The sequence below is a fragment of the Phallusia mammillata genome, chromosome 5 (assembly GCF_965637545.1).
Source record: "Phallusia mammillata chromosome 5, kaPhaMamm4.hap1.1, whole genome shotgun sequence".
NCBI lineage: Eukaryota > Metazoa > Chordata > Ascidiacea > Phlebobranchia > Ascidiidae > Phallusia > Phallusia mammillata.
Window position 1 is genome coordinate 1,785,131 of NC_137256.1, and position 13,877 is coordinate 1,799,007.

Sequence of the window (13,877 nt, forward strand, 5' to 3'; positions counted from 1 at the left end):
CAACTAAAACTTCCAGTTATGAGGCCACAGAAAATCGACGTCATAGAACTAAAAAACGATTATGAAATTTGCCTCTAAAATGTATTTCGGGGTAACATCCACAGTTTAAGAGTGACGGGCTTAAATGGATTTAATTTTTTTAATGTAGTACGACCAAGAGTTACCTTGTGTAACTGTATACTTTTCTTATGGCCTCGAAGGACGAAGTGTTGATTGGAGTTTGCGTGCTCTTAACTTTGCCCAAGAGCTTTTAATTGAGTTAAATGAGTTTTTAAGTTCTGTAAGTTATGAGTTTTTTAGCACTAAATTTGCACATATTCGTTTATTTCAAAAAATAAAATAGCGTTTTTTGGGGCTTCACGTTTATTTCAATTCCTCATTTGTAATTGTTCAGCTAGTAACTCAATTTCAAAACAACATCTGGTTCCACAGTTCGTGTGACGCGTGTTACACCAGTTGTTTGTTGGGGGAGTTAAGTTGTAAATCAGATTAACGTCAAAATTACCCACGCATGTTCGGCTGATAGCTTCGTCACTTTCATCTCACCGAACACAACCACTCATTAGCGCCACCAAGCAGCTGTTGCGATTGCGGGTCATTAAAATTAATATTTCATGGATTGCTTCTGTCGCTGTAACCGAACACCGGTAAAACATGTCGAAATTGCGATGTTTGCTTGTTGGTGGTTTCGTGGCGTCAAATCGGCTTGCGTTGGTGTCTGTCAAGCAGGGGGTGCAGATCAAATTGCGCCCTCTATTGGTATAAAAATGGCACCCAAAAGTCGAGTGAAATTTTAATTGCATTGTCACTTTATTAAATTGCCATTGAACGGTTTCATAAAATAGAAAGGACAGTAACTTTAATGCTTTCGTGGGGATATTTCCCAGTTTGTTTTGTTCTCAAACAATTGATTTGTTACGTAACTAGACACAGAGCCCGTGCGAATATTATTATTTTTCTTTTGTATAAACTGCGACCTATCTTTATCGCTATTAAGTTTTCCTTGAAACGAGAGTTTAGTCAAATATTTTACACGTTCTGTATAGAAAGTCATGTTTGCCACAACAGTACAGAAGCAACCTTTCACAAACAATAGCAATGCAAGATATTGAAAATTACAAAATAACAAAAAAAAAACAACGAAAAAAATCATAAAAATCAATCTTCGTCATCGGTATCGTCATCGTCTTTATGACGTAACTTCTTTTCCTTCTTGTTTTTAGAAGCTTTGCCTTTGTTGTCTGTGACGTCACTATCATGCACTGTGGCGTCACTATTCTTTTCCTTTTGTTTCAATTGTTCGAGCAAAATCGCGAGACGCATCGAGTCGGACGCCGAATGCGATTGTTTGTAATTCTTTATTAATTGTTCGAAGATCTTCTTCTTGAATCCGCCGATAGTTTTCATCCAGATCGTCTGCAGAAGCGCTGTATCGTTTAGCTGCGAAAACGAGAGCTTTTCAACTCCTACGTTGCTGGGATTTTCGCCTGGTTTGCTTGGAGAACTTTTGACTGCGGATTTAGCGATCACAGCACCGCTAGTTGGCGCTACCACCATAGGATCGTGTTTCGGTTTCGGGTAAGTTTTCTTGAAGATTTGAGTTTGGACGTCTTTCAGCATTATCCCGGTTTCGTGATGACCGCTTTCGGCGCGATGCATCAGCACAAAGTAACCTGAGGTCAGGAGCAGGAGTGCAAGAGTGATGAAACCCCCCAAAACACGAAACCAAGCTGCGCATTTCATCGCAGAAACAAATGTGAGATAATAGCAAGTCAATATTTCACTCAGCATCAGTAAATAGAGTTAAGCATAAACTAAATGCACAAAGTTAAGCTCTCTCTTCAACCAAAACCCTTTGCACTTATACACCTATCATGCTGTATTAAAAATTTAGGTTATTGTTTCAAACAGGGTTGTGTTTAAGCAGCAAATATTTACTTCAGATTTTGATGAAGATTTAAGACACTGTCTATTGTTATAACTCTTCTGTTATAATCTTACATGCGCTTTTCTTCATTCAATTTTCGATTTTCATGCACTACGACTCTCAACTGAATGAATCTTAAACGTAAACAGCACTGGTTAACGTCCAAATGTTTGGAAGTCAAAGAATTTAGATTTAACGATGCAAAACGCTGTTTCGCTTTATTGCCTGATGTCACAATGCTCTTTATCGACGCCGCCAACTGATTGGGCACTTTGCAAGTCTCGAATGACAAGTTATTGGAACGAACTGGTTTGACCCAGTTTGTTGCCGCTACAAGCATTCTTTTCACGCGTCATGTAAGTGCAAAAAAAGCAAAGCAAAATATGTTAGATGGAAAAGCTTTAATAAACTAATAAACAAAATGTGTTATTTCCCGGAAACGTTCCAATAATTTTTTTGCGTGTAAATACACAAATTAAAACGTTTCTATTATGTTCGCATAGTAGTTCATTGGTCATCATGACTCATGAGGTCTTTCATATGAGCACGTTTGTGAGTGCTTTTCGTTCAAGTTTTATTCTGCGATATAGATTGAAATCAATGGACACGTGCAGCTAGTTTGTCTACACAAACTTGACAAAGTACATAAATAATTAAAACGATTCATAAATTATTATTTTTTTATTTCCCAGCAAAAATATCATCATATTAGGGTAATCACCTATTTTACACACTGTGACGCAAGGGAAACCCCCCACTTGTGTGTTTGTTCACTTTGTTGTTGAAAATTGATTTTGTTTTTTTACATGGAAAATTATGTGATATTGTTTTTGAACCAAATGAAGCAAGTATAAATACTAAATAGGCGTGTTTGTTACTTGTGCTGGTTGTTTAGTTTGATTGCACCACACTTGTTCAATGTTTTTTTTGATTATGTTTGCTTGGTAAACAATAGACATTGAAAGCAATCTTTTAATAGTTGACGGTCTGACACACGTGTTACTGTGTGGTGTGTTCGTGTTAGCTAGATACGTTGTAGTTTGTCTATTATTATATTTTTGGTGTATCAGAAGGGTTTTTGTCAAGTATTTACGTTTAGTTTCCAGAATATAAAGCTAAAAAACGTTTCAACAAATTCTAATGCCAATATCAATGGGTATCAATGATCATGGTTTGCAGAGTATGGCAGCAGCCCGGTATGCAGAATGTGGCAGGTGCACGCACGATTTTTTTTGTAACAAAATTTTTTGCACACCAAATTTTTGGGTTTGCATGCGCAAATTTTGCCCCAAAGGCGTTTGACTGGCCTATCTGGGCCTCTTTTACTTGCTTTGCACCTGCTGAAATTGGTCTTGCACACAAACTATACACAATTTTTGTTAAAAAACATTTTTTGGCTCTCCAATTATTTTGGCTGCTCTCGAAAAATGTTCACCAAAGGCATTTATTGTCTTGTCTTGACCTCTATTGCTTGCTTTAAATTGCTGAAATCTGTCGTGCATTGAACTTATGGGTCATGCCCATACATGTCCAGGACATGTTGGTCCTGCCCAAGATATCGTCAGGAACTGCCATATTCTGTAGACTGAATGCTGACTTTAGCATTTGCCGACATGTTTACAAAATTTGATTAATAAGGAATGCTAAACAGATTTTACAATTAATTTTTTTTGCAGAACATGTGCCTTTAAACAATTTAAAACAATGGGTAACAGGACAGCTTTTGTGATTCTGGCTTCTATCATTGACATTGTGATGTCAACAATTCTGTTTGTGAATGGTGACAAATGGGAATTGTTTCCATTTATCAATCGCTGATTATTCATTTCCCACATCTTTCATTGACATCTGGCTTTGGACAATTTTAAGGAACTGCATTATAACTGGATGCGTTATTGGAGTTGTAAAGAACAGTGATGACGGTCCTCGCCGGTTAAAACAAGTTCTGTGGTTGCCATACTTCATAGCATGCATGAACGGTTTCTACTCATGCGTGAAGTTGTTGGTATTTTCCGAACAGCCGGAATTTGTAATCGGACCAACATTGAAGTGGTTTTGGGGACTTTTTGCTTGGAACTTATTTGGAATTGTTGTTTTTATCGCCCAGTGGAACTCTCTTGACTCTCTCAGCAGTAACTTTTCACAAGAACATGAAACTTCTTCACATCTGAGTACGGAGAAGGAACATCTACTGTCAAAATCAGATGCTATAAATGGTGAGCGAAAATTAAACATTTGAGTGTTTCTACCCTGAAATTTGTTGGTTTGCTAACTTCTCACAACAACTGGGTGTAAATTATAAATTCTGAAACTATGTTAAACAACACACAATAAAAACATAAATTTGGCCCCCAAAGTTACCCCTATGATCCGTTTTGTTAATTCACCAGGTTTGTGATAAAAAAAAATAAAAATGCGATTTATAACGAGAAACAAACAGGTCAATATATTTGTATAGAACATAACGTTTTGAAAAAAAACTTGTGTCATTCTCAAAATAAAATGAATGTAAAAACCAAGCAGCAAGTAAAACCAGTAAAATGTGATTTATGTTTTAAGATTATTCCTCTATTGATCAAGTTGAAGTCTGCTTTGAAAATGAGACATCACAAAATATTGGAAATGCAGAAAACAAATGCAACGGTAGAAGTAATAAGCAGGAATACGATAATAAAAAAGGTGAAAATTATGAAGAAGAGATGTCAGATCTTGTAAAGAAAGCAACCTTTAGAAAAATGTTTTCATTTATTGTTGAGGATTGGCCATTAATTCTTGTGGCTGTAACATTTCTTGTTGGAGCAGCCGTGTCACAAATATTTCTGCCACTGTTTACTGGAAAAGTTATTTCAGGTTTGTTAGTTGTGATGGATGTACTAAACGTAATCCAAATTAATAAACTGTTTTGCAAAAAAATAATTTTGTCATATGAATGTGTTATTTATTTGTCCGAATTGGTACATTTCTGCAAAGTATTTCTACATCTTGACTAAGTGATTTCTCTACAACAATTGAGTTTCTATGTTTTTTTTCACTATCCAAGATAAACTTAACCCAATAGCAAATGTCTAAAAAACTTTCAGTCAAATCATTCAGTCAATATTCACAGATAATATCTCATCACTGGACTTATAGAACAATATAACTTTGTGTAGATTTTTACATGTTGATACAAATCTAACAATTTAATACAACAAAAAAAGATGAAAAATATACAATACTCATAATTGAAAGTTAAAGCTGGAATCACACAGGGCGTTGCTTGGTGGATGAAGACTAAAACGCCTTATAGCAATAGATGTAAGTTCAGAAAAACACTTAGTCGTTCACCCTTTGGTTTTAAAGTTATATATATTTCGCTATTACAGCATCGTCAGTATCTTATTCAAATAGAAATTGAGTAAGATACTGACGATGCTGTATTAGCAAAATATATATATCTTTAAAACCAAAGGGTGAACGACTAAGTGTTTTTTTCTGAACTTACATCTATTGAAAAAAAAAATACAATTACAAAAAATACAAAAAATCTACAAAAAAACTAAAAAAATAGAGTGAAAACAATACCATTTGTATTAAAATGTTTTCAGGTGTTGTTGTGAGTGGCGATAAAAACCAATTCACAAAAAGCCTGATTGAAATGGCTGCAATTTCACTAGTGGCTTCGATATGTGCTGGAATTCGAGGTGGTTGTTTTACCATTGGTTCCCAGAAACTCAACATTAGAGTGAGAAATGCTTTGTTTTCATCATTTCTCAATCAAGAAATTGGATTCTTTGATAAAATTACTACAGGTGATATGTCATTTAAACCCTATGCTTGACCTTGAACCTTGTACTTGAAATTTTGGTTGAGGATAATGTCTTTACAGTGATCACAATTTTTTGAAACCATAAAAAAATATCATAAGCTGCAGAGAGTGCACACTGTTTCACCCTATAAGGTTCTATCAGTGCAACTGGTGGCAAGACATTGGTCATGTAGGCTGGTGATGCCAAATTACGGCACTCCAGTTTCTCGAGAGCTAAAGGCTGTAAAGCCATGCCTTAGAAATTATGTTCGAAGCCATGCAACAGCTGTCCATATGACCAATGTCTTATCGCCAGCTGCACTGATGAGACATTAAAAGCAAAAACAGTGCACTGCCTGCAGCTTACAAAAAACAGGTTTTTATTTGTTTGTTTAGGAGAAATTTTGTCCCGACTAACATCAGACATCACAACCATGACCGACACAATTGGTCTAAATTTCAATGTCTTTCTTCGAAGCGTCATTAAAGCTCTCGGAGTTTGTGTTTTTATGTTTGCGTTGTCATGGCGACTGTTCCTTGTTCCATTTCTGGGGTTGCCACTAATCTTTGCTGTTTCCAAAGTTTATGGCAAATATTACAAGGTAAATAATTTTACAAACTGAATTTTACAAAAAAACAACTGGTTATCTGAAGACAGTGCACAGTGTTTTGACTTATATAGTTTCATCAGTTTAAGAGATAGGGGTCGGTGTAGCTGTAGCTCCTTACAACAGTCCAGTTTTTTAGCATTGTTGAACCAATACTTCTGTGGGTTATGTCCAGTTGTGGCATCACACAGAATAGGTAAGGCATGGATTTTTGGCCTGTTGCTCCCAACAAACTGGAGTGCCATAAGATGGCTACATAGACCCATTTGGACAGATGAGACCTTATGGAATGAAACATTGCCCACTATCTGTAGCTTAGTTGTCACATATTGGCTTAATGCTTTTATAAAACTGTTGATAATTTCACAGAAACTGCAAGAGGAGGTGCAGAACCGGTTTGCTCACGCCAACGAAGTGGCAGAGGAGGTTTGCTCCTCCATGATCACCATAAGGAGTTTCGCTAACGAGGAGGGGGAGAAAAAACGTTATAGTAATCGACTTTCAAAAGTTTTTGAGATCCAACTCAAACAGGCTTTCTCCTACTCTGGATATGTTTGGTCAACTGAGGTAATGTTTTTTTATTTCCATGGTATTAGTATAATAGCATTAGTATATATTAGTATAAATGAGCCAATACATCATTTGACACTGAGTATAGTGACACTAAACTGACCCCAAGCGGTTGGCTTTTGTGGACCAGGTTTTTTTGTGTTTTTTTTTTTTTTTTTTGAGGTTTATGCCAAGTTGTGCCATAGCTTTTCAGCCCTTGACTATACTGCTAATGTCTGCATTGTTTTCAGCCTACTTATTATGTTATTAGTAGTAGGCAGGTTTTTTTAAGGTTTGGTTTGGGTGACCGCTAAGTAGTTTTAAGTGACCGCAAGTGTTTCATTTAAATACCAAAAAATAGCCATACTGTATTTGCTCGATTGTAAGCCGCGCTCGTTTATAAGCCGCCCTCGATTGTAAGCCGCATGCTGGAATTGTCGATACGATTGTTTCTTAATACATCTTTCTGCTGTTATATGGTTTGACTATTTGCCCATATCTGTTAGTTATGTTGATAACTGTACCCAACAGAACGTATATCGACGTATAATCTGTACACGCATACATGTTTTGAACCCAAAACAATTTAAAATGTTGGAGTGTAGAAATAATTTCGGTATAAAATTAAAATATAAGCCGCCCTCGATTATAAGCCGCCCTCGATTATAAGCCGCACAAACGGCAGTTAAAAAACAATATAAGCCGCGGCTTACAATCGAGCAAATACGGTATTTGCTTAAACGAATTATTTATTAGGCTACTGGCAGATTTTGGGAAACCGCTGGAGAAATTTAAACACCTTAAAAAAACACTGGTAGTAGGGACAATGTTTTGACCCATAAAGCCTCACCAGTGCTGCTGGTATGTTCATTTAAAAAACAGACATGCAAAAAAAAAATTAAACAGAGTTATAGACGTTTCCAGCTATTAGCAACACAAATTTGCCAAACTTTTCTTGTAGTTAACTGGAATTATTTGAGATCAAAGATAGGCTACTGTTTGGAATTCAGTATGCAGAAAAACAGTTTTTATGTAAACTGAAATAGTCTGTATCTACATATTTGAACATACAAAAAAATTGCTATAGTTTTTGGAACTGATGTTGATAGTTGGCACTCTCTGGTACGGCGGGTATTTGCTGTTGGCTGGATTCCTGTCATCACAAAATTTCATATCATTTATTCTCTACCAAGAAAAGTTAGGGGAATGTTTTACTGAACTTGGGGAAGTTTATACAGGTTTTATGGAATGCAGTGTTTGTAATTTGCAGCCTTTGTAATAATTTTAGAAATGCAGAACGGGCTCATAGGTTTGACATGCTTGTGCAATCACATGTAATCCTGTTTAACTTCTTAAAATTAACAGAAACAAAAAGTTTATTCCACTACTTTAAACCAATCTTAATGTTACAAAAAAATTTCCAATACTCGGGCACCTTGCTAGAAAAAAATTTCCAACCAAACAATTTTCATTCACTTTAATAATTTTTGTGTTTTGAGGTATGTGTAGATCCGGGATGCACAAATTCTTTTACAGTTCATCTTTCCTTGGCGGACATTCTGTTTTAAATTTGCTTTTATCTTCTCTGTATTAATCAACTTTTGGTACAAGATGATTTTAAAACTTTTGCACCCAGTTGTTATCGTCAGGCAAAATAGGACTTTTAACTAGCTATCTACTGTACACTGTGAAAAAGTTTCATTGAAAACCATAATTTCTTTTCCATGTATATTGCATTTTAACTACATTACTCAGTACCATAGAGCTGCTCAAACTTGAGGTCTGATCATAAGATGAAAAAAGGCCTGATCATAAAATAAATAATTATGTTTTTTTAATGTTGAATGCTAATGTGATGATAATCAACGAATTTCTGTGCATGAAATTGCAAGACAATGTCATGTATGTTTTGATCAATGACATGTTCTTGCTTGTCACTGGCAAAAAACGATTGCATGTACAATAATTAAATCCAACTTACACAAAAATGTCAACTGACTTTGTTTATATACACATCAATGTGATTTCTTGTTTTAATTTATTCCACCAGGTTTAATGCAAGCACTAGGGGCAGCAGAAAAGGTGTTTGAACTTATTGAGAGAACTCCAGCTATGGACATCCACCAAGGTCACCAAGCACCAGATGACCTTGAAGGTCGTATTAAGTTTGACAATGTCACATTTGCATATCCAACAAGAAAAGATCAACCAGTGTTAGAGGTAGGAGCAGAATTAATTTGGGCCAGAAGGGATAGATAACTTTCTTGGCAATGTTTTATCTTGGTTTAATAATACTTTTAGCATTAGATAAATAAGGTGACATTTTTTAGGTTTTTAAATGTGTTTACTTTCTTGTGTCAGAATAATGAATGTGTGTTGGTAATACTGTATAATGGCAATATCGGCCCAGTTTGAAACTATATCACTTAAAAACAAATTTTTGTATTGATATTTATGACTTGAGTTTAGTTCAACCCATCGGGAAGCACTGGGTTGGAGCAATGCCGCTCAAGTTTCTTGCTCAGGAAAACACAAGCGGCCGAGATAGGATTAGAGCCTACAACCTTTTACACACAAGGCGGTTGCACTCACTACTCGTGAAGAAATTGATTGCTTTCAATACCTTCAGGTTTAATTGTACAAAACTCCACCGCTTTGAAACCTAAATTATGTCAAGATGGGATTAAAACCCATGACCCCCAAGTTAACTTATTTGATTTGTTGTTTCAGAATGTGAGTTTTGAAGTGAGCCCAGGTGAAGTTGTAGCATTGGTTGGTCCAAGCGGAGGTGGAAAGTCATCATGTGTTAAACTGCTTGAGAGGTTTTACGATAGCTCTAATGGTCAGGTTCTGATCGATGGCAGACCTCTCAATCAATACAAGCGCGAGTTTCTTCATGAAAAGGTGAGCGAGTGTTGAATTTTATGTTGAATAAGATCTGTTTCACACAACTACGTAGAACTGTAATTCTGTGTCACCTTATTGGATAGCTGAGATGAACATAAGTAATTTAGAATAGCAAGTTAAGACATAGATGAATAGCTGGAATCAGTCCTGAAGTGTCGATGCAGACCAGCGATCACGCCATACTAATTTGAAAATCATAGTACGCCAGGCGTTTTATCATAGTACGCCAGGCGTATTGAAGGCGTTTTACTGAATCAGCCTGTCACCAATGATTCCCATGTGGCAAGTCGTAGACTAGAAAAATCCAGCCTGCGGTGGGACTTGAACCCACGATAGGAGTCTTTCTGGGACTCGCGCTCTACTAACTAAGTTACACAGGTTCAGCGGTGAACTCGTTGCTGCCTCGTACGCTGCACATGTCAGCTTCGTGGTAGGGAATCGCCAGATCTACTTAATATTTTTTTTCCATTTTAGGTTGCACTTGTCGGTCAGGAACCGGTTCTTTTCAATCGTTCCATTCGTGACAATATCTTGTATGGACTCGATGAAAACAATTACACTAATTATGACGTCACACAAGCTTCGGTCACTGCCAATGCCCACAACTTTATCAATGAACTTCATCGAGGTTATGAGACAGGTTCGTTGACATGAGTAAGTTTGCGATAAGTAAGTATGAACGTGGAGTTGCGACCCAATTGCACTAAAACAATCACCAAGCCGGAAATAGCTGTGCAACGTTGAAACGTTATGGAGCGCAAAACAGTAAAGGGCACAATTGGTAATGATTAAACGCGATGCGGCTACACCGTATTATAAGGCGTTATATGACTGGGGCTCACAAGAAAGTGAGGTTGGCGCATTGTGGGTTATGGTGGGACCAGTCGGGGGCCTTTAAACTACTCACCCGTGCTATGGAAATAGGGTGGGGTTCAACAGAAAAAAAGAAGCCACCGAAACCTGCAAAATACTTTCAAGCGCCGTAAGAAAGAAAACACATAAAATGTTGAATATATTTAAATATTACATTATTCGTTTTGTTGATTTTGTTTAAAATCGAGTCAGTCGCGTAAGGAACGATGTGACTGACTAAATGACTGTAAGTAATTGAATATGTTAGTGTAAACGTTAGTACTGAGTTAAGAACGAACCGTATGAACGAAGCGATTTTGTAATGAGCGATTTAGTAAATGTATATTATGGAGTGGGTGTTTTACATTGGAGATTTTTACGTAACTTTCTGATATGATACTTTTCTATTTCACCCAGATGCGGGCGAGAAAGGAACACAGATGTCTGGTGGTCAGAAACAACGCGTCGCAATCGCAAGAGCTCTGGTTCGAAATCCGCGCATCTTGTTACTGGATGAAGCCACAAGCGCACTCGACACTGAAAGCGAGTTTCTGGTAAGTTACAAGGGTTGGCGGTTCGATTCCCAAGGAGCTGGTGCAGTGAAAATATGTGTAGTAGACTAAACTAAACGAAAGTTCATCAATAGTTAACTGGAGGTCCTATAAGGTTTTTGTTTTTGTCAAACAGGTCCAGGAAGCTCTTGAGAGAAGCAAAGCTGATCGCACAGTTCTCTTAATTGCACACCGGTTGAGTACGGTGGAGCGCGCTGACCGAATCGTTGTGATCGTAAAGGGTAAGGTTGTGTAAACGGGGAACCACCGTGAACTGATGGACAAACAGGGACTTTATTATAAACTTGTTTACAGGTGAGAAGTAGGAACTGAAACGCGATTTAAAAGACAAAAATCTTAACTTTTCATCTTCTGAATGGCTATTTTGCACTTAATATTTGACAAGCTTTTCTGCATTCTTATTGGTCGTTAGCGTTTAAAATATTGTTAGTAAAGTGGACGCAAACATATCACAAATGTTACTCGAAGGAGAAAAATAACGGAGAAACAAAAATCTCGTCATTTTGTCAAATCGTGTTGCAAAATGATGATAAGTAAGCTGCAGACACTGCACAGTGTTTCGAACAATAAAGTCTCATCATCACTTTAGTTCCTTATCAGTTGCTTGGCGATTGTGAGCCAGTTTTCTCTGTGGCTTAAGCCCAGTTTTGGCATAGAAGAGATTTGGTGAGGCATTGCTTTTAGCCTGTTATTCCCAACAAACTGGAGTGCTGTTGGATGGCTACACTATCCAATACGGTCTATCTCTCTTATCACCAGCTGCACTGATGAGACCTTACAGGTCAAAACAGTGTGCACTGTCTGCAGCTTAAAAGTTTGTCTTTAACCTTCAAACATATCAAGTCTACCGACACAGTTTGTAATTAACTTGTTAACTTTACTTCCCAAGACAATTGAACCAAGAGACTCAACCGACAACTGCCAGCGATCTTGAAAACAATTCTGGTTTCATTGTTGATGACGTCAACCAGTTACTTACGTCACAAAGGGCGATCCCGGTTGGTTCGCTCGAAACACGTTGATCTAATGGCGGTTCGTGCAGTCCTCAATCTTCTCGGTTAAAAGTGTGACGTGACACTCGATGATTGGACGAATGTTTTATATCGTTTTACTTTTCAATTGACGTTGTATTTTTTTTAAATTTTAGGCAAAATACAATTCCATGTGGTTGGGAGTTCGTTTTGTATAAGTTATATAACAGTCAGAGCCGGATTAAGCTGTTTGGATGTCCAAAACACATATGAGTTTGTTACTTCATATGGTTGTGATTTGAAAATGGAGATTGGGTGAAAATGTGAAAAAAGTAGTTGTATTGTTTACATTCGCAGAAGACGACGCAGTAATGATCGGAAAATTCCTATGTGTTGGTTTTCCTCATTCTTTGATGCTCTAAGCACGTAATTATTTTGCCTAGTTCTTGAACACATTTATGTAGATTGTAACCCATAACGCTAAATTCTGTGCCCTCAAGGTTTAAAACCTCAGTCGGCCAAAACATAGAAAACATATCCCGAGATAGTAGGGATATTAGTAATAATGTAATATTACTGTTGGAAACTGCTCAACGGTAAAACGTGGCTCTAAAACGGGTAGACACTTTTAATTCGCTACGTTTAAAAAAAATGCTCACATATTAGGGAAATAACCACACAACAAAGCATGACGTTTGGGGAATCCCCAACATATGCTTAAATTAACCCAAGCGTGACGAATGTTGTTTGTTTGTTGAAACTTGAACTAACTTTACGACAGCTTTTTCTGGGGTTGAGAATAGTGTGGAAAGTATTAAATCACAGCAAAGTATGTTTCATATCACCCTATGAACCTGGTAAAAGTAATCATTACTAATCAACGTCAGATTAAGATATCACTTTGAATTGCGCCACACTTGCCCAATGTTTTGTTTGGTGACGTTTGCCGGGTAAACAACAGAAGGTTTTAAACAGGATTGACCCGTAAGCCACGTGTGCACAGGCTTCACGAGAAAATGACGAGAGCATCAGGGCGAACCTTCAGGGTTAAAATAAAGTTGAAAATTGGCTGTTTTTTTGTATTGTTGACTTTGAGGATTAACACTTTCTTGTTGCGGTTGTAGAATTTTGAATCCATATTTTCAGGGCTACTCTAAAATACGCAATCTACCAAAAAAACTAACTAAGATGTTGACGGTTAGGACTATTAGGGTCAGGGTGAGGGTTTGTAATACAAATAACTTTACGGTCATGTCTAAAACTGCGGGCCCACTTTGATCACTTGGCCCGCCTCATGCAATTGAAAAACTGCGAGCCCACTATATCCAGTGATTGTCGCGTCTATCGCAAGGAAAAACTGCGGGCCCATTATATCCATTGCTTGGCCTGTCTCTCGCAGGGAAAAATGGGCCAAGTGGGCCCGCAGTTTTAGATGTGACCCATAACTTTATAATTTGAGAAAAGATACCTTTTGGGCCCAATTCTCTTACAAGTGTTAACATGCGGTACCATACAGTGTTTAGTACCACCCTCGATTCATATGCGAATTGTAAGCCCAAAATGGGCCTCAGAAATAAAATTATGGTGTTATTTTTACTGCAAACCCTCACCCAGATCCTAATAGCCCTAATCTTCACCATTTTTAAAAGTTGCATACGTTTTGGATTGCATAGTTTGCAATTTAGGCTCCATCAGGTTATGAAT

The 13,877-nt window shown here is 37.2% G+C and overlaps 1 pseudogene across 1 annotated transcript; it reads left to right on the forward strand.

Annotated features, from left to right (window-relative positions):
- The first annotated feature begins 3,607 nt into the window (after positions 1-3,607).
- On the forward strand, positions 3,608-12,376 carry LOC145227844 (ABC-type oligopeptide transporter ABCB9-like; annotated as a pseudogene). Its single transcript, XR_013859991.1, has 12 exons — positions 3,608-4,143; positions 4,487-4,777; positions 5,515-5,718; positions 6,111-6,316; positions 6,692-6,911; positions 7,981-8,109; positions 8,922-9,091; positions 9,602-9,775; positions 10,253-10,418; positions 11,048-11,184; positions 11,318-11,496; positions 12,092-12,376. The product of XR_013859991.1 is annotated as an ABC-type oligopeptide transporter ABCB9-like (transcript).
- Positions 12,377-13,877: the final 1,501 nt, after the last annotated feature.